Source organism: Schistocerca serialis, chromosome 8 (assembly GCF_023864345.2).
Source record: "Schistocerca serialis cubense isolate TAMUIC-IGC-003099 chromosome 8, iqSchSeri2.2, whole genome shotgun sequence".
Lineage (NCBI taxonomy): Eukaryota > Metazoa > Arthropoda > Insecta > Orthoptera > Acrididae > Schistocerca > Schistocerca serialis.
The window spans coordinates 333,820,745-333,843,609 of record NC_064645.1 but is presented as its reverse complement, the minus strand read 5'-3'; positions in this window follow the sequence as shown (position 1 = coordinate 333,843,609).

The window sequence follows — 22,865 nt, the reverse complement described above, 5'->3', positions numbered from 1 at the left end:
TAAACTAAATAGGCAAATAGAAGAAAACTTAGTCCGTCCAACGATCGCTGCTTCTTTCGAAATGTGATAAGTGATTGAATACTATAAAAAATCCCCAGTATTTTCTTATTGATTCTAATGTTTTGAAACTGTGCTCAAATGTAATGTAATCGGGGATTATGCTACTATTTGGGCATTATGAATAGTCATTGGTTAAGGGTTAAAGCTGAGACTGAATAACTGTATTTTTCGTGTTAATTTGTCCGATTTCAACGGCTCCACGCAGATAAAGGCATATTATGTAGACACAGGCAGAATATCAGAGGCGATAAGAGAAATCAAAGCCCGTACAGAAAAAATTTAAGTGTTCGTTTTTGCCACGCGCTATGAGAGTGTGGAACGGAAGAAAAACCGTCTGATGGTAGTTCGAAGAACCCTCTGCCAGGCATTTTAGTGTGAATTGTGGAGTTCTCATGTAGATGTAGATGGTCGTAATGTTTCGGCATATAAGGCTGTATGATTTACTTGACAAAAAAAAGTGGATATTTAAATGCGGAACTATCTGTTTAAAGTAGCAGTTTTTTTCTTAAGACAGATATTCATTTTATATTATATCACAATTTAATGTGCTGTGCTGGACTAAATGCTGTAAAAATTCTCAGAGTGTACAATTTCATCCATTTACTACACTTTGTAACAATCCACAGGGAACGCAAAAACATTAGTCTCAATTAAACTGCGTGTCGTGACTCGCAGCATTGAATATGTAGTGATCATTCAGCTGTGCAGAACGGAATTTATTTTGCCAACATACATCGACTCAAAAAGTCACATGAGGTTTGTATGTAAGCCCTCTATGGATTTTGAATGTTACTACATGTTACTCAGATCACGCCTAAATATACGACGAATTTTGCACAAGTGTTTCATAGCCATCTTCATAATTTGTTTTCGATAATAGGAATGAATTTGACTTAATGCTCTTAAGAGATAAGTGCAAGGTCATTTTGTTTGTTTGCGAAAAATGTCACAGATCACATGGCGCTGATTGCTTTGCTATAGGAAAAGCCACTATCTCTTAGGTTTTATACTGCAGAGCGTTTATTGCCAAGTCTCTCAGTCAATAAATTTTGCAGTTATAGCACTGCGAAGTAGCTTCCTAAATTGCAATAGTGAAAGTGTTGCTTGAAAACACCTAATTTGGAGCTATGACATTCAGCAAATTAGTGATTTATCACACTCTGAAACACTTTCGGACCAAATAGTATCGTTATTTTTGTTTTTTTCCTTTCTGGTGCTATATGGTTTAATTTTTCTTCATATGTGTGTGAAAGAATATACAATATGCCCGGATTAAACATACACTATGTGATCAAAAGTATCCGGACACCCCGAAAAACATACGTTTTTCATATTAGATGCATTGTGCTGACACCTACTGCCAGGTACTCCATATCAGCGATCTCAGTAGTCATTAGACATCGTGAGAGAGCAGTATGGGGCGCTCTGCGGAACTCACGGACTTCGAACGTGGTCAGTTGATAGGGTGTCACTTGTGTCATACGTCTGTACGCGAGGTTTCCATGGTCCTAAACATCCCTCGGTCCACTGTTTCCGATGTGACAGTGAAATGGAAACGTGAATGGACACGTACAGCACAAAAGCGTACAGGCCGACTTCGACTGTTGACTGACAAAGACCGCCGACAGTTGAAGAGGGCCGTAATATGTAATAGGCAGACATATATTCAGACCATCTCACACGAATTCCATGCTGCATCAGGATCCACTCCAAGTACTAAGACAGTTAGGTGGGAGGTGAAAAAACTTGGATTTCGTGGTCGTGCAGCTGCTCGTAGGCCACACATCACGCCGGTAAATACCAAACGACGCCTCGCTTGGTGTAAGGAGGGTAAACATTGGACTATTGAACAGTGGAAAAACGTTGTGTGGAGTGATGAATCATGGAACACAATGTGACAATCCGATGGCAGGGTGTGGGTATAGCGAATGACCTGTGAACGTCATCTGCCAGCGTATGCAGCGCCGAAAGTAAAATTCGGAGGCGATGATGTTATGGTGTGGTCGTGTTTTTCGTGGAGGGGGTTTGCACCTCTTGTTGTTTTGCGTGGCACTATCACAACACAGGCCTACATTGATGTTTCAAGCGCCTCTTTCTTACCACTGTTGAAGAGCATTTCGGGTATGGCGATTGCATCTTTCAACACGATTGAGCACCTGTTCATAATGCACGGCCTGTGCCGGAATGGTTACACGACAATAACATCCTTTTAATAGACTGGCACAGAATCCTGACCTGAATGCTATAGAACACCTTTGGGATGTTTTGGAACGCCGACTTCGTGCCAGGCCTCACCAAGCGACATCTATACATCTCGTCAGTGCAGCAGTCCGTGAAGAATCGGCTGCCATTCCCCAAGAAACCTTCCAGTACCTGATTGAACATAAGACTGCGAGAGTGGAAGCTGTCATCAAGAGTAAGGGTGGGCCAGCACCATACTGAATTCCAGCATTATCGATGGAGGACGCCAAGAACTTGTAAGTCATTTTCAGCCATGTGTCGGAATACTTTTGATCACATAGTGTATAATAATACAAAATGTAGTAACTTAAGATGTAACTGAGATATTTGTTGGTGGTTTAGTTCTACAACTATGGTACCACAAGATGTTTTCTATGTTTGCTTGCGATAGTTGGTACGGCATGCGCCTTCTCGTAACTCGTTTGTTCACGTAAACGTGTGTCAGTAGCAAGGTGGCTTCCACAGCAGAACGTGTTGTGAGTCAGCTCCACGAGCCTTTTACAGATGGTAAAACGTCGTTTTCGACGTGAACATGAACTAATGAACTACGACCGACAGATGATGTTCCCACTTATCTAACAATCAATACGTGGAATAAGCGGATTCGGGAAACTGGGTGTTTGCTTTTGACGTCGAGCCAACATGCTAAGGACGCAGTTCCAGAGGCTGCTGTTGAATTAATCTGTACGTCGTTCTAACGTAGCCCTCGTAAGTCAATCCGACAAGCAAATAGGCAGTTACAGTCACCTCTTTCGGAAGTGCATGGTGTCGTCCATAACAGGTTGCGTCTACGGAAGTACAAACGGCAACTTCGTCCCAAAACGAAGCCTGAGGACAGGCTGCGACGGAAGACGGAGACCATTTTGGCAAAAATAGATGGAAAAGAAGCATTCCTCGATTTCGTCTGTTTCTCGGATGAGGCTACATTCCACACTTCCAGTACGGTAAACACACACAGTTGCCCCATATGGGGAACTGAACACCTGTGGTTTCCACTTAACGACCAAACGGAACTTACTTTCTGGACAACCCTCGTACCATAGTGTTGAATTACGTCCAAATTCTCGTTTCAGGTCTAGACAGTCACTGAGATATCTACGGCACAGGGAGCAGGGGTGGACGCCATTGCTCAATTTCTGATGGCACATAAGGGCAAGTGTCCCGGTCGGTGATAGCCGATGCACGTGCTGTGCTTTACGTGTTGTTGACCGACAATGCTAAATGTATAGTCGTGACATCTTACTGAAAGTAGAGAAGTTATGTGCAGTAGTACGACGTCGTCTTGTGAGGAGCGGGAACATGTGCGATCTGAGAAGCAAAAGGTAATGGGATTAGTGTGTTTTGTGACAACAGTTTATTAGTGAAGATCCAGTGTGTTTAATACTGAGCTTTTTGTTTAATTAAAATTGCATTAAAGACAAATCTAGTGCAGTTATTTATTCATTGCAGTTCTCTTAATACAATTATTTGGCATGATTTTGATATGTGTGGATTTGTGTGAATATGGAAAAGAAACGCAAGACAGACAATGAGTGCAGAAATTTTAAAAAGCAATGGGAACATTAATATTTCGTGACTGAGTCAAGTGATAAGGCAACATGTGCAATCTGTAATGAAACTATATCAATTCTCAAACAATACAGTATAACACATCATTATGAGGCTAAACAGTCTCAAAGTTATTCCTAATTTGCCAGAAGCCAACGATTAGAAATATATGCGTTTATGAAACGCGGTTTGAGATTTCAGCGTATGTTGTTTAAGAAAGTAAATGCTGAACAATAAGCAGCAACTTGTGCTAGTTTCTGCGTGTCTCACTCAGTAACAAAATGTGGAAAACCATTCAGTGATGGCGAAGTAATAAAGGATAAGATGATTGCAGCTGTTGAAGAAGGGTGTCCAGAAAAAGGTAATTCATTTGAAAACAACAGTTTGTCGGAAAACATTGTTGCTCTAAGAATAAATGATATTTCTGAAAATACACTCCTGGAAATGGAAAAAAGAACACATTGAAACCGGTGTGTCAGACCCACCATACTTGCTCCGGACACTGCGAGAGGGCTGTACAAGCAATGATCACACGCACAGCACAGCGGACACACCAGGAACCGCGGTGTTGGCCGTCGAATGGCGCTAGCTGCGTAGCATTTGTGCACCGCCGCCGTCAGTGTCAGCCAGTTTGCCGTGGCATACGGAGCTCCATCGCAGTCTTTAACACTGGTAGCATGCCGCGACAGCGTGGACGTGAACCGTATGTGCAGTTGACGTATAGTGGACATGCGGGAGGCCGGGTGGACGTACCGCCAAATTGCTCAACACGTGGGGCGTGAGGTCTCCACAGTACATCGATGTTGTCGCCAGTGGTCGGCGGAAGGTGCACGTGCCCGTCGACCTGGGACCGGACCGCAGCGACGCACGGATGCACGCCAAGACCGTAGGATCCTACACAGTGCCGTAGGGGACCTCACCGCCACTTCCCAGCAAATTAGGGACACTGTTGCTCCTGGGGTATCGGCGAGGACCATTCGCAACCGTCTCCATGAAGCTGGGCTACGGTCCCGCACACCGTTAGGCCATCTTCCGCTCACGCCCCAACATCTTGCAGCCCGCCTCCAGTGGTGTCGCGACAGGCGTGAATGGAGGGACGAATGGAGACGTGTCGTCTTCAGCGATGAGAGTCGCTTCTGGCTTGGTGCCAATGATGGTCGTATGCGTGTTTGGCGCCGTGCAGGTGAGCGCCACAATCAGGACTGCAAACGACCGAGGCACACAGGGCCAACACCCGGCATCATGGTGTGGGGAGCGATCTCCTACACTGGCCGTACACCACTGGTGATCGTCGAGGGGACACTGAATAATGCACGGTACATCCAAACCGTCATCGAACCCATCATTCTACCATTCCTAGACCGGCAAGGGAACTTGCTGTTCCAACAGGACAATGCACGTCCGCATGTATCCCGTGCCACCAAACGTGCTCTAGAAGGTGTAAGTCAACTACCCTGGCCAGCAAGATCTCCGGATCTGTCCCCCATTGAGCATGTTTGGGACTGGATGAAGCGTCGTCTCACGCGGTCTGCACGTCCAGCACGAACGCTGTTCCAACTGAGGCGCCAGGTGGAAATGGCATGGCAAGCCGTTCCACAGGACTACATCCAGCATCTCTACGATCGTCTCCATGGGAGAATAGCAGCCTGCATTGCTGCGAAAGGTGGATATACACTGTACTAGTGCCGACATTGTGCATGCTCTGTTGCCTGTGTCTATGTGCCTGTGGTTCTGTCAGTGTGATCATGTGATGTATCTGACCCCAGGAATGTGTCAATAAAGTTTCCCCTTCCTGGGACAATGAATTCACGGTGTTCTTATTTCAATTTCCAGGAGTGTATATTAACTCAGTTATCTGAGAAAATCGACACTTAGTGGTTCTCTTTGACTCTGGAAAAGTCAACTGTTGTTTCAGATATTGCAAAAGGGTTCGTTGTTATTCGAGAGATAAACAAAAATTATCAAGTGTATGAAGATCTTCTTTACGTTCACAACATTCACGGCACGGCCACGGGAAAATAAATTTTAGATGAGTAGAAAATGCTGCACAGTAAAACAATATTCAGCAGAAAAACTTAAGATGTACGAAAACTGATTGTGGCAAAACAGTGTCTAAAAATTAAATTTCTCTCGTGTCAAAAGCGGTAGAAAATAATGACGGATAAAAACGCTTGATTGTACACTGCATCATTCTTCAACAGTCTTTGCAGGGAAAATGCTTGGGTATGTCACAAGTTTTAAAGCCATTCATGTACATACACACGAGCGAGATTTCTACGGCTGCCGCCGCCTCTCGCATCCCAACCACCATCGTTCACGGTCATTCAAGTCTCCTTCATGAAGACCTCTCGCCACCATTGATTCGTCGACGTCGTCTTTCCAGCACCTCGCAGGTCTACCGCGCTTTCGTCTTTGATGTGGAGTCCATTGCCATAGACGTTTTGGCCATCTTGTATCTGACATACGCTGTAAGTGACCATACCAGAGTCGGGGCTTCCTCGACATTCATAAACTCTCTCATCCTGTCATTTTTAGTATGATCAAGTCTGGAATATCCACAACTCCGTCTCCAGAAATCCATTTCGACAGCCAGCAGGCGATCTTTCTGCCTCTGAGTTAGTTCCCACAACTCTGAACCATACGTTGTGATACTTTCAATAATTGTGTGATAGATAGTATGTTTTGTTCTGCGCATTACGTTTTTGTTCCAGAGAATACTATTTAGCTGTTTTATGGCTCACTTGCCCTGGCCAATTTTATTGTTTATATCATCCATACTTCTACGACTGGACGACAGTGTCACTCCCAGGTACTTAATTACGATACCCTTTAACAGTATCAGCACCGAGTCGTAAGTCGTTAACAGCATTTTCTCCCACTTTCAGATATTCTGTTTTAGATACGTTTATGACAGGACACCATTTTTCATATTATTCTTTTAATTTGCGGATCATGTAACCTGCATCTACCTCATCTCCAGCTACTAACACTTGGTCTTCAGCAAAAAATAAAGTGAACAAGATCTCATTGTCTATGGGGATGCCCATTCCTCCGCAGTTTCTCTTCAAGGATTTTAGTGCCTCCTCTAGGTAGATCTTAAAGAGTGTAGGGACGAGTGTGTATCCCTGGCGTAGCCCCTTTGTCACCTCAAACTCTTGAGATACTTGGATTCTCACTTTTACCATCGCCGTACAATCATTATCAATTAGACTTGACCATAGCTTGTTCAGTGGAACTGTGTCCTAAGGTGGGTCGTAAGGCCCCTTGCTGTCCTTTTCTCCAACAGGTTTTTGAGGGCAATTACCCCATCAGTACAGGAGCGACCAGATCTGAATCCAGTTTTTTCTTCAGATTCAGTTATTTCTTCCTCTATACTCTTTTTTAGGATACGGCATGCACTCTCGCCGTGGGTGGCATCACACTAATACCACGATAGTTTGCACAATTTCTCCTGTTGCCCTTCTTAAATATTGATGTAATAGTTGCCTTTTTCCACTCCTCTGGAACATCGTCGCCTCTAAGGCATTTGTCAAAAATCACTGCCAATATCTCAAAGAGTTTCGACGGTGCTGCTTTAACCAGTTCTATATAAATTAATCCTGGACCTGGCGGCTTTCTGTTTTTCATGGCATTAATTGCATTTTGGACTTCCTTCGGGGTTATCGGTGGTATATTATCATTACTGATTTGAGTGCCTGGTGGGTTCTCAGTGAATGCAGCTCTGCTCTCAGTTAGTAGTCCTTGGTAGTGTTGTACCCATTCCCGCATGCTAATGAGGTTTATATCTGCTTTATCTTTATTCTGTGCTCTCATCGTTTTTAATACCTTCCAGGCTTTATTTGTTCCTGTATTCCCCATGCTTTTTTCAATTTCTTCACCAGTTTTCTTGACATGATGCGTTTTTTTGCCTTAATTATTGTTTTCTGTGCATCTTTCCTCCGCTCCCTGTATTCCCGCCAATAATTGTCTGATCCTGAGTTCAACCATTTATTATACCTGTTGTGGCTTGGCAAGACAGCCAAGCCACTACGAGGTGAAGCCGAAAGGCACGCGTTCAAGCTCACGCAGGATGGCGTGAGGTCTGGAACAGGACAAGTAATGAAGACTAGCAGATAAAGTACGTAACTTCTGGAATACTTAACTTTAATCCATAATTGGTAAACACCGGTCTGGCGGTACATGCATCACAAGATAAATAGCAAATGATAATGGCGCCTTACTAGGTCGTAGCAAATGACGTAGCTGAAGGCTATGCTAACTATCGTCTCGGCAAATGAGAGCGTAATTTTTCAGTGAACCATCGCTAGCAAAGTCGGCTGTACAACTGGGCGAGTGCTAGGAAGTCTCTCTAGACCTGCCGTGTGGCGGCGCTCGGTCTGCAATCACTGACAGTGGCGACACGCGGGTCCGACGTATACTAACGGACCGCGGCCGATTTAAAGGCTACCACCTAGCAAGTGTGGTGTCTGGCGGTGACACCACATTCCTCCCCCGCAAATCAGCATACGGTTGTGTTACAAGGCTTCCGCCCGCCGTGGGGAGGACCCCATGTTGACGTATGCGACGAGGTGGGGAGCCAAACAACAGGAGAGGCTGTGCCTCTCGCACCCTGCCATTCGGTCCGAGGGGAGCTAGGAAACGCCTGAAAACCTAGTCCAGGGTGCACGCCAACATGCGGTGTATGCGCCGGCAGAGAGACAGGAAGGGCCGAAGGGTCGACCTCCATCTGGTCCGGGCACCCGACGGGCGAAGACGCCATATGGTCCGGAGCGGGCAAGAGTTCCAAGGCGGAGGACAACTGGTCACGGGAAGCGATCGGCGACGCGTGACCCAGAGAGGCGCCCGGCGGTTGCAGCGACGCGTCCACTGCGGGCGTCGCCGGCGGAACAACAGGCGGCGGCGGCGGCGCGTCGCCATGGGGCAAACTGGAAGACAGCGTCGGTAACACCTGGGGCTGAGGCGAGCCAGTAGATGGGTCCCCAGGGCGCTGACCGGACGGCACCGTCGCTGAAAGCAGACGGGGAGCGGCAGATCCCGCGCGACGACAGAGGCGCAGCTGATTGAGATGCCGACGCACCTCACCAGAGGCCCCCAAAACCAGATACATAGCGCGGCCGAGGCAGCGAAGAATGCGCCCTGCGAGCCAACGCCGTGAACCTCGATAGTTGCGATAGTATACAACGTCGCCTGCAGCAAAAGCAGGTGACTGCCGCTGCACAGGAACCTGAGGCGGCGGATGTAGCAAAGACATCAAGGTTCGATGAGGACGACCGTGGAGCAACTCAGCCGGCGAGCGCCCATCTCGGGGCTGAGATCGACTCGAAGACAAAAAGAGCAATAACGCGCCCTCCCGAGAATGCGACTCTTTCAACTTCAACATCTGGGACTTGAAAGTCCTGACCAATCGTTCAGCGGCACCGTTTGACTGAGGCGAAAACGGCGCGGATGTCAGATGTTGAATACCATTGGCCTTGCAGAATGACTGAAATTCTGCGGACATGAATTGTGGGCCATTGTCGGATACAATAGTCTGTGGAAGACCTTCAATGCAAAAGATAGCGGATAACGCTTGGATGGTGGCAGATGACGTCGTGGAAGACATCAGGACAACAAAAGGAAAATTACTGAATGAATCTACCAGAACCAACCACCGAGCATTCCAGAATGGACCAGCAAAATCGACGTGTAAGCGTTGCCAAGGGGAAGTGGCTTTCGGCCATGCAAAGAATGTCCGCGGTGGTGCGGATTGTTGTTCGGCACACGCCATGCAAGAAGAGCACATATTCGTAATCGCAGCATCGATTCCGAACCAAGTACAGTGCTGACGAGCAAGTTGTTTCGTTCGCACTATACCCCAATGTCCTTGGTGGAGAAGCCGTAAGACAGAGGACTGTAACGAACGTGGGACCACGACCCTGGACTGATCATTATCAGAACGCAACAGCAAAACACCACGTCGTACAAAAAGTCTCTCCTTGTGAGCAACCAACGGATCCTCGATCCGTGGCTTTGACAAGGGCTATTGCGTAGCAACAAAACGCAGAACGGTAGCAAGGACAGGGTCAGCAGCTGTGGCTGTAGCTACACGACGAAAATCAATCGGAAACGATTCAACCACGTCATCGGTTTCTGAATCAATGAACCTGGAAGCAAGTTCGGAGGAATCGAATGCTTTATCCTCAGCAACAGGCAAACGGGACAACGCATCGGCGTTTCCATGCTTAGCAGTGGACCGAAACAAGATATCGTAGCGATACTGCGAGAGGAAAATAGACCAGCAAATGAATTTCTGCGCTGTACGTGGAGGTACAGGCTTGTTGGGATGAAAAAGCGATGTCAAAGGTTTGTAGTCTGTGATGACGGTAAAGTGATGACCAAACAAGAGATCGTGAAACTTAGTAACACCAAATACGAGAGCCAAAGCTTCTTTCTCGATCTGTGAATAATTTCTTTGCGCCGACGAGAGCAATTTGGACGCAAAGGCAATAGGGCGATCGTGCGAACCATCTTTGTGCGCAAGCACAGCACCGATCCCGAAATCCGATGCATCCACCATCAACAAAAGGGGCTTTCGGGGATCGAATGGCGTAAGGCAAGTATTGGAAAGCAACGCCGATTTCAACTGGCGAAAGGCGCGTTCGCATTCCGTCGCCCAGACGAACGGAACACCTTTACGGCGTAAGCGATGAAGCGGAGCTGAAATGGAAGAGGCGTGGCGCACATATTGATGGTAGTAATTGATTTTTCCCAGCACACTCTGTAGCTGCTTCAAATTCTGCGGCGAAGGCAAGTCCTGTATGGCACGGAGGTGCTCTGGACTCGGATGTATGCCTTGGGCATTGAGTACATGGCCCAGATAGGGTAAGTCACGAGCAAAAAACACACATTTGTCCTTCCGCAAGAGAAGACCATTTTGTCGCAAGACCTGAAATAATGTTCTGAGATTGGTGAAATGTTCTTCTTCTGTCTTTCCGGAGATCACAATATCGTCCAGATAGTTTGCTGCTGTAGGGACCGACGCACAAATAGTTTGTAGATATTGCTGAAACAATGCAGGGCCGGATGCACACCCGAATGGCAGTCGGTTGAATCGGTACAAACCAAGATGCGTGTTAACCACCAAAACACGCTGGGATTCTTCGTCCACCGGTATTTGCAAGTACGTATCTGCTAGGTCCAACTTCGAAAAATATTTACCCAGGAACAGTTTGTCAAAAAGATCTTCCAGGCGGGGTAAAGGAAAAGTTGCAATCACTAGTTGGGGGTTCACTGTTGCCTTGAAGTCCACACAAGTTCACTGCAGAAGAAGAACGAAGGACGTAAAATGACACAAGTTTTGTTTGTCCCTTGTATGTTGCAAGAAAGCTGCACTGTCCTAACACAGGGATTGCTCGTCCTGAATAACTACTGAGTTTAACATTTGCGGCACGCAACGGAGGTGTGCCCAGCTGTTTGTACGTGTCGTGATTGATCAGTGAAACTGCAGCTCCGGTATCGAGCTGGAACGGTATCACTTTGCCATCAATGGCCAAGTCTACAAAAAGTTTATTGTCCTGCTGACGACAAGAGCGACTGTCTCGTGCAACGTGAACTGACACTGCTACAGAATCACTTGCGACGTGACGGGATCGAACCAAGAATACTCAGGCTCGTGAACCTTCGCCCATGGAAATTCATGTAGTTCATTCCTCTCTGCCCAGTGCTACTCCCTCCCACAGTGACTGTGTTCGTCCCACAAATAGTGTGCGTCGACATCGACGGAAATCCCATCCTCGTCGCCATTTGTTGTGACTTGGCAAGACAGCCAAGCCACTACGAGGTGAAGCCGAAAGGCACGCGTTTAAGCTCACGCAGGATGGCGTGAGGTCTGGAACAGGACAAGTAATGAAGACTAGCAAATAAAGTACGTAACTTCTGGAATACTTAACTTTAATCCATAATTGGTAAACACCGGTCTGGCGGTACATGCATCACAAGATAAATAGCAAATGATAATGGCGCCTTACTAGGTCGTAGCAAATGACGTAGCTGAAGGCTATGCTAACTATCGTCTCGGCAAATGAGAGCGTAATTTGTCAGTGAACCATCGCTAGCAAAGTCGGCTGTACAACTGGGCGAGTGCTAGGAAGTCTCTCTAGACCTGCCGTGTGGCGGCGCTCGGTCTGCAATCACTGACAGTGGCGACACGCGGGTCCGACGTATACTAACGGACCGCGGCCGATTTAAAGGCTACCACCTAGCAAGTGTGGTGTCTGGCGGTGACACCACATTCCTCCCCCGCAAATCAGCATACGGTTGTGTTACAAGGCTTCCGCCCGCCGTGGGGAGGACCCCATGTTGACGTATGCGACGAGGTGGGGAGCCTAACAACAGGCGAGGCTGTGTCTCCCGCACCCTGCCATTCGGTCCGAGGGGAGCTAGGAAACGCCTGAAAACCTAGTCCAAGGTGCACGCCAACATGCGGTGTATGCGCCGGCAGAGAGACAGGAAGGGCCGAAGGGTCGACCTCCATCTGGTCCGGGCACCCGACGGGCGAAGACGCCATATGGTCCGGAGCGGGCAAGAGTTCCAAGGCGGAGGACAACTGGTCACGGGAAGCGATCGGCGACGCGTGACCCAGAGAGGCGCCCGGCGGTTGCAGCGACGCGTCCACTGCGGGCGTCGCCGGCGGAACAACAGGCGGCGGCGGCGGCGCGTCGCCATGGGGCAAACTGGAAGACAGCGTCGGTAACACTTGGGGCTGAGGCGAGCCAGTAGATGGGTCCCCAGGGCGCTGACCGGACGGCACCGTCGCTGAAAGCAGACGGGGAGCGGCAGATCCCGCGCGACGACAGAGGCGCAGCTGATTGAGATGCCGACGCACCTCACCAGAGGCCCCCAAAACCAGATACATAGCGCGGCCGAGGCAGCGAAGAATGCGCCCTGCGAGCCAACGCCGTGAACCTCGATAGTTGCGATAGTATACAACGTCGCCTGCAGCAAAAGCAGGTGACTGCCGCTGCACAGGAACCTGAGGCGGCGGATGTAGCAAAGACATCAAGGTTCGATGAGGACGACCGTGGAGCAACTCAGCCGGCGAGCGCCCATCTCGGGGCTGAGATCGACTCGAAGACAAAAAGAGCAATAACGCGCCCTCCCGAGAATGCGACTCTTTCAACTTCAACATCTGGGACTTGAAAGTCCTGACCAATCGTTCAGCGGCACCGTTTGACTGAGGCGAAAACGGCGCGGATGTCAGATGTTGAATACCATTGGCCTTGCAGAATGACTGAAATTCTGCGGACATGAATTGTGGGCCATTGTCGGATACAATAGTCTGTGGAAGACCTTCAATGCAAAAGATAGCGGATAACGCTTGGATGGTGGCAGATGACGTCGTGGAAGACATCAGGACAACAAAAGGAAAATTACTGAATGAATCTACCAGAACCAACCACCGAGCATTCCAGAATGGACCAGCAAAATCGACGTGTAAGCGTTGCCAAGGGGAAGTGGCTTTCGGCCATGCAAAGAATGTCCGCGGTGGTGCGGATTGTTGTTCGGCACACGCCATGCAAGAAGAGCACATATTCGTAATCGCAGCATCGATTCCGAACCAAGTACAGTGCTGACGAGCAAGTTGTTTCGTTCGCACTATACCCCAATGTCCTTGGTGGAGAAGCCGTAAGACAGAGGACTGTAACGAACGTGGGACCACGACCCTGGACTGATCATTATCAGAACGCAACAGCAAAACACCACGTCGTACAAAAAGTCTCTCCTTGTGAGCAACCAACGGATCCTCGATCCGTGGCTTTGACAAGGGCTATTGCGTAGCAACAAAACGCAGAACGGTAGCAAGGACAGGGTCAGCAGCTGTGGCTGTAGCTACACGACGAAAATCAATCGGAAACGATTCAACCACGTCATCGGTTTCTGAATCAATGAACCTGGAAGCAAGTTCGGAGGAATCGAATGCTTTATCCTCAGCAACAGGCAAACGGGACAACGCATCGGCGTTTCCATGCTTAGCAGTGGACCGAAACAAGATATCGTAGCGATACTGCGAGAGGAAAATAGACCAGCAAATGAATTTCTGCGCTGTACGTGGAGGTACAGGCTTGTTGGGATGAAAAAGCGATGTCAAAGGTTTGTGGTCTGTGATGACGGTAAAGTGATGACCAAACAAGAGATCGTGAAACTTAGTAACACCAAATACGAGAGCCAAAGCTTCTTTCTCGATCTGTGAATAATTTCTTTGCGCCGACGAGAGCAATTTGGACGCAAAGGCAATAGGGCGATCGTGCGAACCATCTTTGTGCGCAAGCACAGCACCGATCCCGAAATCCGATGCATCCACCATCAACAAAAGGGGCTTTCGGGGATCGAATGGCGTAAGGCAAGTATTGGAAAGCAACGCCGATTTCAACTGGCGAAAGGCGCGTTCGCATTCCGTCGCCCAGACGAACGGAACACCTTTACGGCGTAAGCGATGAAGCGGAGCTGAAATGGAAGAGGCGTGGCGCACATATTGATGGTAGTAATTGATTTTTCCCAGCACACTCTGTAGCTGCTTCAAATTCTGCGGCGAAGGCAAGTCCTGTATGGCACGGAGGTGCTCTGGACTCGGATGTATGCCTTGGGCATTGAGTACATGGCCCAGATAGGGTAAGTCACGAGCAAAAAACACACATTTGTCCTTCCGCAAGAGAAGACCATTTTGTCGCAAGACCTGAAATAATGTTCTGAGATTGGCGAAATGTTCTTCTTCCGTCTTTCCGGAGATCACAATATCGTCCAGATAGTTTGCTGCTGTAGGGACCGACGCACAAATAGTTTGTAGATATTGCTGAAACAATGCAGGGCCGGATGCACACCCGAATGGCAGTCGGTTGAATCGGTACAAACCAAGATGCGTGTTAACCACCAAAACACGCTGGGATTCTTCGTCCACCGGTATTTGCAAGTACGTATCTGCTAGGTCCAACTTCGAAAAATATTTACCCAGGAACAGTTTGTCAAAAAGATCTTCCAGGCGGGGTAAAGGAAAAGTTGCAATCACTAGTTGGGGGTTCACTGTTGCCTTGAAGTCCACACAAGTTCACTGCAGAAGAAGAACGAAGGACGTAAAATGACACAAGTTTTGTTTGTCCCTTGTATGTTGCAAGAAAGCTGCACTGTCCTAACACAGGGATTGCTTGTCCTGAATAACTACTGAGTTTAACATTTGCGGCACGCAACGGAGGTGTGCCCAGCTGTTTGTACGTGTCGTGATTGATCAGTGAAACTGCAGCTCCGGTATCGAGCTGGAACGGTATCACTTTGCCATCAATGGCCAAGTCTACAAAAAGTTTATTGTCCTGCTGACGACAAGAGCGACTGCCTCGTGCAACGTGAACTGACACTGCTACAGAATCACTTGCGACGTGACGGGATCGAACCAAGAATACTCAGGCTCGTGAACCTTCGCCCATGGAAATTCATGTAGTTCATTCCTCTCTGCCCAGTGCTACTCCCTCCCACAGTGACTGTGTTCGTCCCACAAATAGTGTGCGTCGACATCGACGGAAATCCCATCCTCGTCGCCATTTGTTGTGACTTGGCAAGACAGCCAAGCCACTACGAGGTGAAGCCGAAAGGCACGCGTTTAAGCTCACGCAGGATGGCGTGAGGTCTGGAACAGGACAAGTAATAAAGACTAGCAAATAAAGTACGTAACTTCTGGAATACTTAACTTTAATCCATAATTGGTAAACATCGGTCTGGCGGTACATGCATCACAAGATAAATAGCAAATGATAATGGTGCCTTGCTAGTTCGTAGCAAATGACGTAGCTGAAGGCTATGCTAACTATCGTCTCGGCAAATGAGAGCGTAATTTGTCAGTGAACCATCGCTAGCAAAGTCTGCTGTACAACTGGGCGAGTGCTAGGAAGTCTCTCTAGACCTGCCGTGTGGCGGCGCTCGGTCTGCAATCACTGACAGTGGCGACACGCGAGTCCGACGTATATTAACGGACCGCGGCCGATTTAAAGGCTACCACCTAGCAAGTGTGGTGTCTGGCGGTGACATCACAATAACTTTTCTTCTTAGTTTCTACCTTCTCTTGTACGGAGTGGTTCCACCACTCATCACATGTTATATTACTCACTGCTTCTAAGCTGCGTTCTGGATGGCTTCGTTAACCATCTCATATATCTTATGTGCAGAGCTTTCTTGAACGGCTGCAAAATTTTTACCAGCCTTCGCTGGTACAATAAACTCGTAGAAGTATGGTCAAGGCTTTGTAAATTATATTGAATATTATTGGCTTTCTCTGGCTCGGTTTCCACTTGAATTTCTGTGTCTTTGATAAACTCGAATAGTATCTTAGACATTAGCAAAAAGTGGTATAATCCGCACTCTGCACCTCTCATAGCCCTCACGTCTTGTACTACTAGCTTTGTTGTTTGCTTTGTGATGACATAGTCTATAATGGACTTCAGGTTTGCGCTTGGTATTTGTGGGTGTTCTTATACTTGAACCATCCATTCAGAATTCTTAAGTCATTTTGCATGCAGAATTCTATCAATCTTTCACCATTATTATTTATGGTTCCTTCACCATATTGTCCAACTATATTGTCATTAGCTTTCCTTCCTGTTCTGGCATTTAGGTCTCCTAGTAAAATGACTTGTTTCAGATTCCCTATATTTTGAAGAGATCTTGTCAGTTGAGTGTAGAATGAGTCTTTCTTCGCTACATCAGCGTTGTCGTTTGGTGAATAGACCTCAATAAATACCACAGAATGGCCCTTTATTTTCATCTGTACTTGCAGAATTCTATCACTGACATATTTCCAGCTGGTTAGGTTTTACTTAAATTGTTTCTTTATGGCAATAGCAACTCCACTTTGGGCTCGTTGTTCCTTTGGTGCGCCACTATACATGTATATGTAAACATTTGTCTCTTCTGTACCATGCCCTTTCGCTTTGGTTTCTGCTAGGCCCACTATGTCGACGTCAAGGCTCTTTATTTATTTAAAGGCTTTACTTTTCTTTGTAGAAATTCCTTGTATATTCCATGTTGCAATCCTCGTTGTCCTTTTTCGTAGCTGTTGTCGTGTGTATACCAGATTTTTTAAAAACTGACATAGGCGTCCCTGACGTACCCTTTTGTGGCACCCCTCTTCATTTCAGCCGTAGGGATGCTAGGGGTGTAAGGTGGACATGTCATTTTAATTTTTGTAAGTTATCGATGTGGACGTTAGAAAGAGAGCAAGTTATGTTTCTGGTAAACAATCTTTGTTCTTGTTGTGTTACAGTCTCAGCCTGTGCGTAGTCTGATACATTCTTAGTCGAAGTGTGATGGGTGATGGACATACTCACTAGTGCTGTGTTGACTTTTCATTGTATCAGCTGGATGAAGAAAAATTTATTGTAAAGGACAGCAGGGATAAATATGATGTATATATTGAATGGCGCAAAGAATATAAAATTCGAGTAATTCTTTTTAAGAGAAGAGGTTTGTGATAAACTTTACATAAATAAAAAACGATGTCGTAACGATACTGTCCATCAGTCTAGGTGTTTAAGGAATTCCGAAAGTGAAGAAGAAATTCATGTTTCGCGAGACGTGACGTGGATCGACAATATACTTTGAATTAAAAAAAGTGAGATAAATGAGGTGAAGGAAGTGTATGGAATATGAATGATTTCCTTTTACTTTTCAGCTTTATTCTTTTTCCCATGGCATAAGATAATATTCCTTTATACAAATTTTTTGTACTAATACGTGTGACTTGCAGACTGTATTCTTGTATTTACATATGATGTAGCAAAGTAAGATGCATTCCTTTAGCTTAAGGAATTTTCAGCTTGAATTTGCCTCTTACACTTATGTCATTTATTGAGTTTCTTTATAATGCATATTCTCTAGATGAGTTGTTACTTTAGGATGCAGCGTCATTAGTATAACAATTACGTTGAATGTAATTCTGTAGCGACCTCCGTAAGTCGTGAAAGATGTGTAAGTAGTCATGAAAAATGTGTAAGAAGTAAGCAAAGAGAAATGTAAGAAAGGAAGTCGTACAATATATACACGGGCAAAGAAAAGGTTATAAAGATGAATTTGAGATGAAATGATTAGGTAGGGTAAATATCAGATGAAGTATGATTAGGTAGAACATAGATAACAAATGATTATGGAGCTAAATAGTATGAACTTGTAGGAATGTATGAAATATGTAACAGAAAGAAGCAAAGAGCCAACGTAAACAGTTATATTTGTTGGAAATATGATGAAATTATGGGTAAAATAATTGAAAGGTGCACAAACTAAGGGATGAAATACAACTTGAGCGTGATAATTACTGACCATATTAAGTGTAATAATAGACTGACGTTTGACTGACTACATAAAGTATACTTTGGTTACTCCATAGTCAATGTTTCTCCTAATTATATATTTGCGTTCTCCTGGTCTGCCTGTGTCCACTATCCCCATGCGTTTATTTGTTGTGTGTGATCACTGTCCTTATGTGTCTCCTTCTACCTTTCTCACTGTACTTTCGCGTCTTTTACCAACGAGCATGCATGTATATTTATTTGAATAGATTTAAAATTTTCTGTAGTTTATTCCGTACACATATAGTAACTGTATCTTTTCATACCTATCACTGTACACTATTTCACATGATTTACTTATCTGATGTTTCTGTAATCCATTATTGTAAAACCATGATGCCATTTTTTCTTGCTTTTTTTATAGACATAGAAATCTGTTATTACCATAACACTAAATGTGCAGTGCATACGAAAAACTAGGTAAAATCTTATTAATCCTGTCTTAATACAGGTAATTGTATATTGTAAATGTAACAAATTGTAACTGATTGACCATTTACCACAAACGATTGAGACTTGCTATGGCAGAAGAAGAAATATTTCTGCTGATTATATACTGAAATACTCTCTTCCAAATGTTGGCAGACTTCACCTTCACGAGTTGCAGCTGACTTTTATAAAGAACTCTTCGATACTACAAGATGGCTTTGGTGTTGTTACTGGATCTACAGATCTGCTTCAGGGAGGTACTATTATGTATTTCATTGTTTGCGCTTATGTGGGGTTGTCAGCTCAGAACCGTGCTTAGTCTCGCTGAGCCTGCCTCCACATAACTTCCCACAACAGTGACAATGCAACGAGCTAGAGAACGTTTGATCGTTTGCGACAAGCTACCTGCTTTCATTGTGCAAATTACTACTGCCATATATAGCTGTGCTGCAGAAATGCAGGCGTCGTGTGATGTAGACACTCTCTAACCTACTTCCTGTGAGCTACAAAAACGGTGTAGATCACCAATACTACTTACTACAACGCAAAATGTGAGAAGTAAACTTTCAAAATAGCCCTGTTCAGAAAGTTCTCATAAACATCACTAAACATGATAACCTACCTGTGGTAAATTCTACTAATTACTTCGTCCACATGTTCTTGAATTTTGTAAATATGTTTTGCTTATAGTTCTTTAATTCATATTCTTGTAAAGCTATTTTACTTTTCGTATTTGTAACATGTAGAATTTTGTCTTCATCCTATTCCTGTCTGAAATAACCTTCGTACAAAATTCCACTAGGCAAAGGTGGAGGATATGTAAGATGGGCATGTCATCTTGATTTTTGTAAGTTACCGATGTGCACATCAGAGAGAGAGAGAGACAGACAGACAGACAGATATATTACTGTTTTATTAAGTTTCGCGTGTGCAGCCGCACGAAATCTCCTTCTTCTTCTAATATTTCGGCTGTATAACGTTCAACCATCTTCAGAGTGAGCCGCAAGATTGACGCTCCAGTGCTCGCTTCGTCCCTTTATACTGTTGTACTGCGCGACTGCGCATGCGGCCACAGATGCAAATGCGCCAGAGACGTGGGTCGGCGGCAGAGACGTGCATAATGCGCGAATTGTGTCTATGACTCCGCAGTTGATCTGTGTTGGCATGTCGATATATCATTGTGAGCTGCACTGTAACGACGTCTTTGCAAGTTTATCACAGCAAGTGCCGGATTCCATGATTTGTCAAGATTGAAACCACTATCTCTATTAATTAAATTCGTCGTCAAGCGAATTTCAATTGCCTCCTTTACTACCGAGTCCCAAAAGGATGATGTACACTCCTGGAAATTGAAATAAGAACACCGTGAATTCATTGTCCCAGGAAGGGGAAACTTTATTGACACATTCCTGGGGTCAGATACATCACATGATCACACTGACAGAACCACAGGCACATAGACACAGGCAACAGAGCATGCACAATGTCGGCACTAGTACAGTGTATATCCACCTTTCGCAGCAATGCAGGCTGCTATTCTCCCATGGAGACGATCGTAGAGATGCTGGATGTAGTCCTGTGGAACGGCTTGCCATGCCATTTCCACCTGGCGCCTCAGTTGGACCAGCGTTCGTGCTGGACGTGCAGACCGCGTGAGACGACGCTTCATCCAGTCCCAAACATGCTCAATGGGGGACAGATCCGGAGATCTTGCTGGCCAGGGTAGTTGACTTACACCTTCTAGAGCACGTTGGGTGGCACGGGATACATGCGGACGTGCATTGTCCTGTTGGAACAGCAAGTTCCCTTGCCGGTCTAGGAATGGTAGAACGATGGGTTCGATGACGGTTTGGATGTACCGTGCACTATTCAGTGTCCCCTCGAAGATCACCAGTGGTGTACGGCCAGTGTAGGAGATCGCTCCCCACACCATGATGCCGGGTGTTGGCCCTGTGTACCTCGGTCGTATGCAGTCCTGATTGTGGCGCTCACCTGCACGGCGCCAAACACGCATACGACCATCATTGGCACCAAGGCAGAAGCGACTCTCATCGCTGAAGACGACACGTCTCCATTCGTCCCTCCATTCACGCCTGTCGCGACACCACTGGAGGCGGGCTGCACGATGTTGGGGCGTGAGCGGAAGACGGCCTAACGGTGTGCGGGACCGTAGCCCAGCTTCCTGGAGACGGTTGCGAATGGTCCTCGCCGATACCCCAGGAGCAACAGTGTCCCTAATTTGCTGGGAAGTGGCGGAGCGGTCCCCTACGGCACTGCGTAGGATCCTACGGTCTTGGCGTGCATCCGTGCGTCGCTGCGGTCCGGTCCCAGGTCGACGGGCACGTGAACCTTCCGCCGACCACTGGCGACAACATCGATGTACTGTGGAGACCTCACGCCCCACGTGTTGAGCAATTCGGCGGTACGTCCACCTGGCCTCCCGCATGCCCACTATACGCCCTCGCTCGAAGTCCGTCAACTGCACATACGGTTCACGTCCACGCTGTCGCGGCATGCTACCAGTGTTAAAGACTGCGATGGAGCTCCGTATGCCACGGCAAACTGGTGACACTGACGGCGGCAGTGCACAAATGCTGCGCAGCTAGCGCCATTCGACGGCCAACACCGCGGTTCCTGGTGTGTCCGCTGTGCCGTGCGTGTGATCATTGCTTGTACAGCCCTCTCGCAGTGTCCGGAGCAAGTATGGTGGGTCTGACACACCGGTGTCAATGTGTTCTTTTTTCCATTTCCAGGCGTGTAGTTGCCAAAATTTCGACGTTGTCATAAAACATACTGTGACCATTATCAACGCAATGCTCTGCCACTGCCGACTTGTTAGATTGTAAAAGTCGTGTGTACCTCCGGTGTTCTGTACATCTTTCTTGGACAGTACGAGTTGTTTGTCCGATGTAAGAAAGGCCACATTCACATGGAATTTTGTAAACTCCAGTTTTTCTGAGCAGCAAATCATCTTTGACAGAGCCCCCGAGTGCAGCTGTCTTGGGTGGAGGACGAAAAATCACTTTTCTTTGTGTCTGCCGAGAATGCGTCCTATTTTTGATGAGAGGCTACCCACATATGGCAGGATGGCCATAGATTTAAAGGTTTTCTCATCTTCTTCTGCTTTCTTTGTGGCCTCTTTCGATTTCATTTTCAGTGCCCTCTGTATTTGTTGTGGAGAGTACCCATTGTCTTCAAACACTCTTTGTAAGTGGGAAAGTTCATCTTGCAGACTGCTTTCGTCAGTAATAATATGCGCTCTGTGAGTCAAAGTTCGGAGAATACTCATGGTCTGCGCAGGATGGTGGCAGCTATTTGCACGTAAATACAGATCGGTGTGCGTCGGTTTCCTATACACTTCATGTCCCAAAGTGCCATCCTCTCTGCGTCGAACCAGGCAACTACATCATCCTTTTGGGACTCGATAGTAAAGGAGGCAATTGAAATTCGCTTGACGACGAATTTAATTAACAGAGATAAATCATGGAATCCGGCACTTGCTGTCATAAACTCGCAAAGATGTCGTCACAGTGCAGCTCACAATGATATATCGATATGCCAACACAGATCAACTGCGGAGTCATAGATACAACTCGCGCATTATGCACGTCTCTGCCGCCGACCAACGTCTCTGGCGCATTTCCATCGGTGGCCGCATGCGCAGTCGCGCGGTACAACAGTATAAAGGGACGAAGCGAGCACTGGAGCGCAGTGTTGCCAATTTAGCGACTTTGTCGCTAGAAATGGCAACTTTTGCCTTCGTCTTAGCGACAAAAAAAAACTTTTTAGCGACAAAAATTATTTAGCGACTTATCTGGCGACTTTATGAGTACTGACGACTTTTGAAGTACAAATCATAACTATTTTGGACCAGTATTTTCATTAACAAAACTTAGATTTTTACTATAGAATGGGTACTACACTGACTTTGTTCTAGATTTACTAAGTTAAATTAAGTTCTTAGCAGATCATGTAGCGTTGTTCAGCATTTAGTAAACCTGAATGTGGGAATTGCCTACAGAGTAAGAAAACCTTGACTATAGAACAATTCATTATTCATTACTCACTATCCTGTTATCGTCGATAGCGTATCGATCTATAATTCTTCAACTTTTGAACTCCCTCTATTTTTCGAATTGACAAAAAACATACGTAATATTAAGTATAATAAAATACATTTCTGTCCAGCAACCTCTATTTTTTCGAAATGTTAACTCGCAGTCA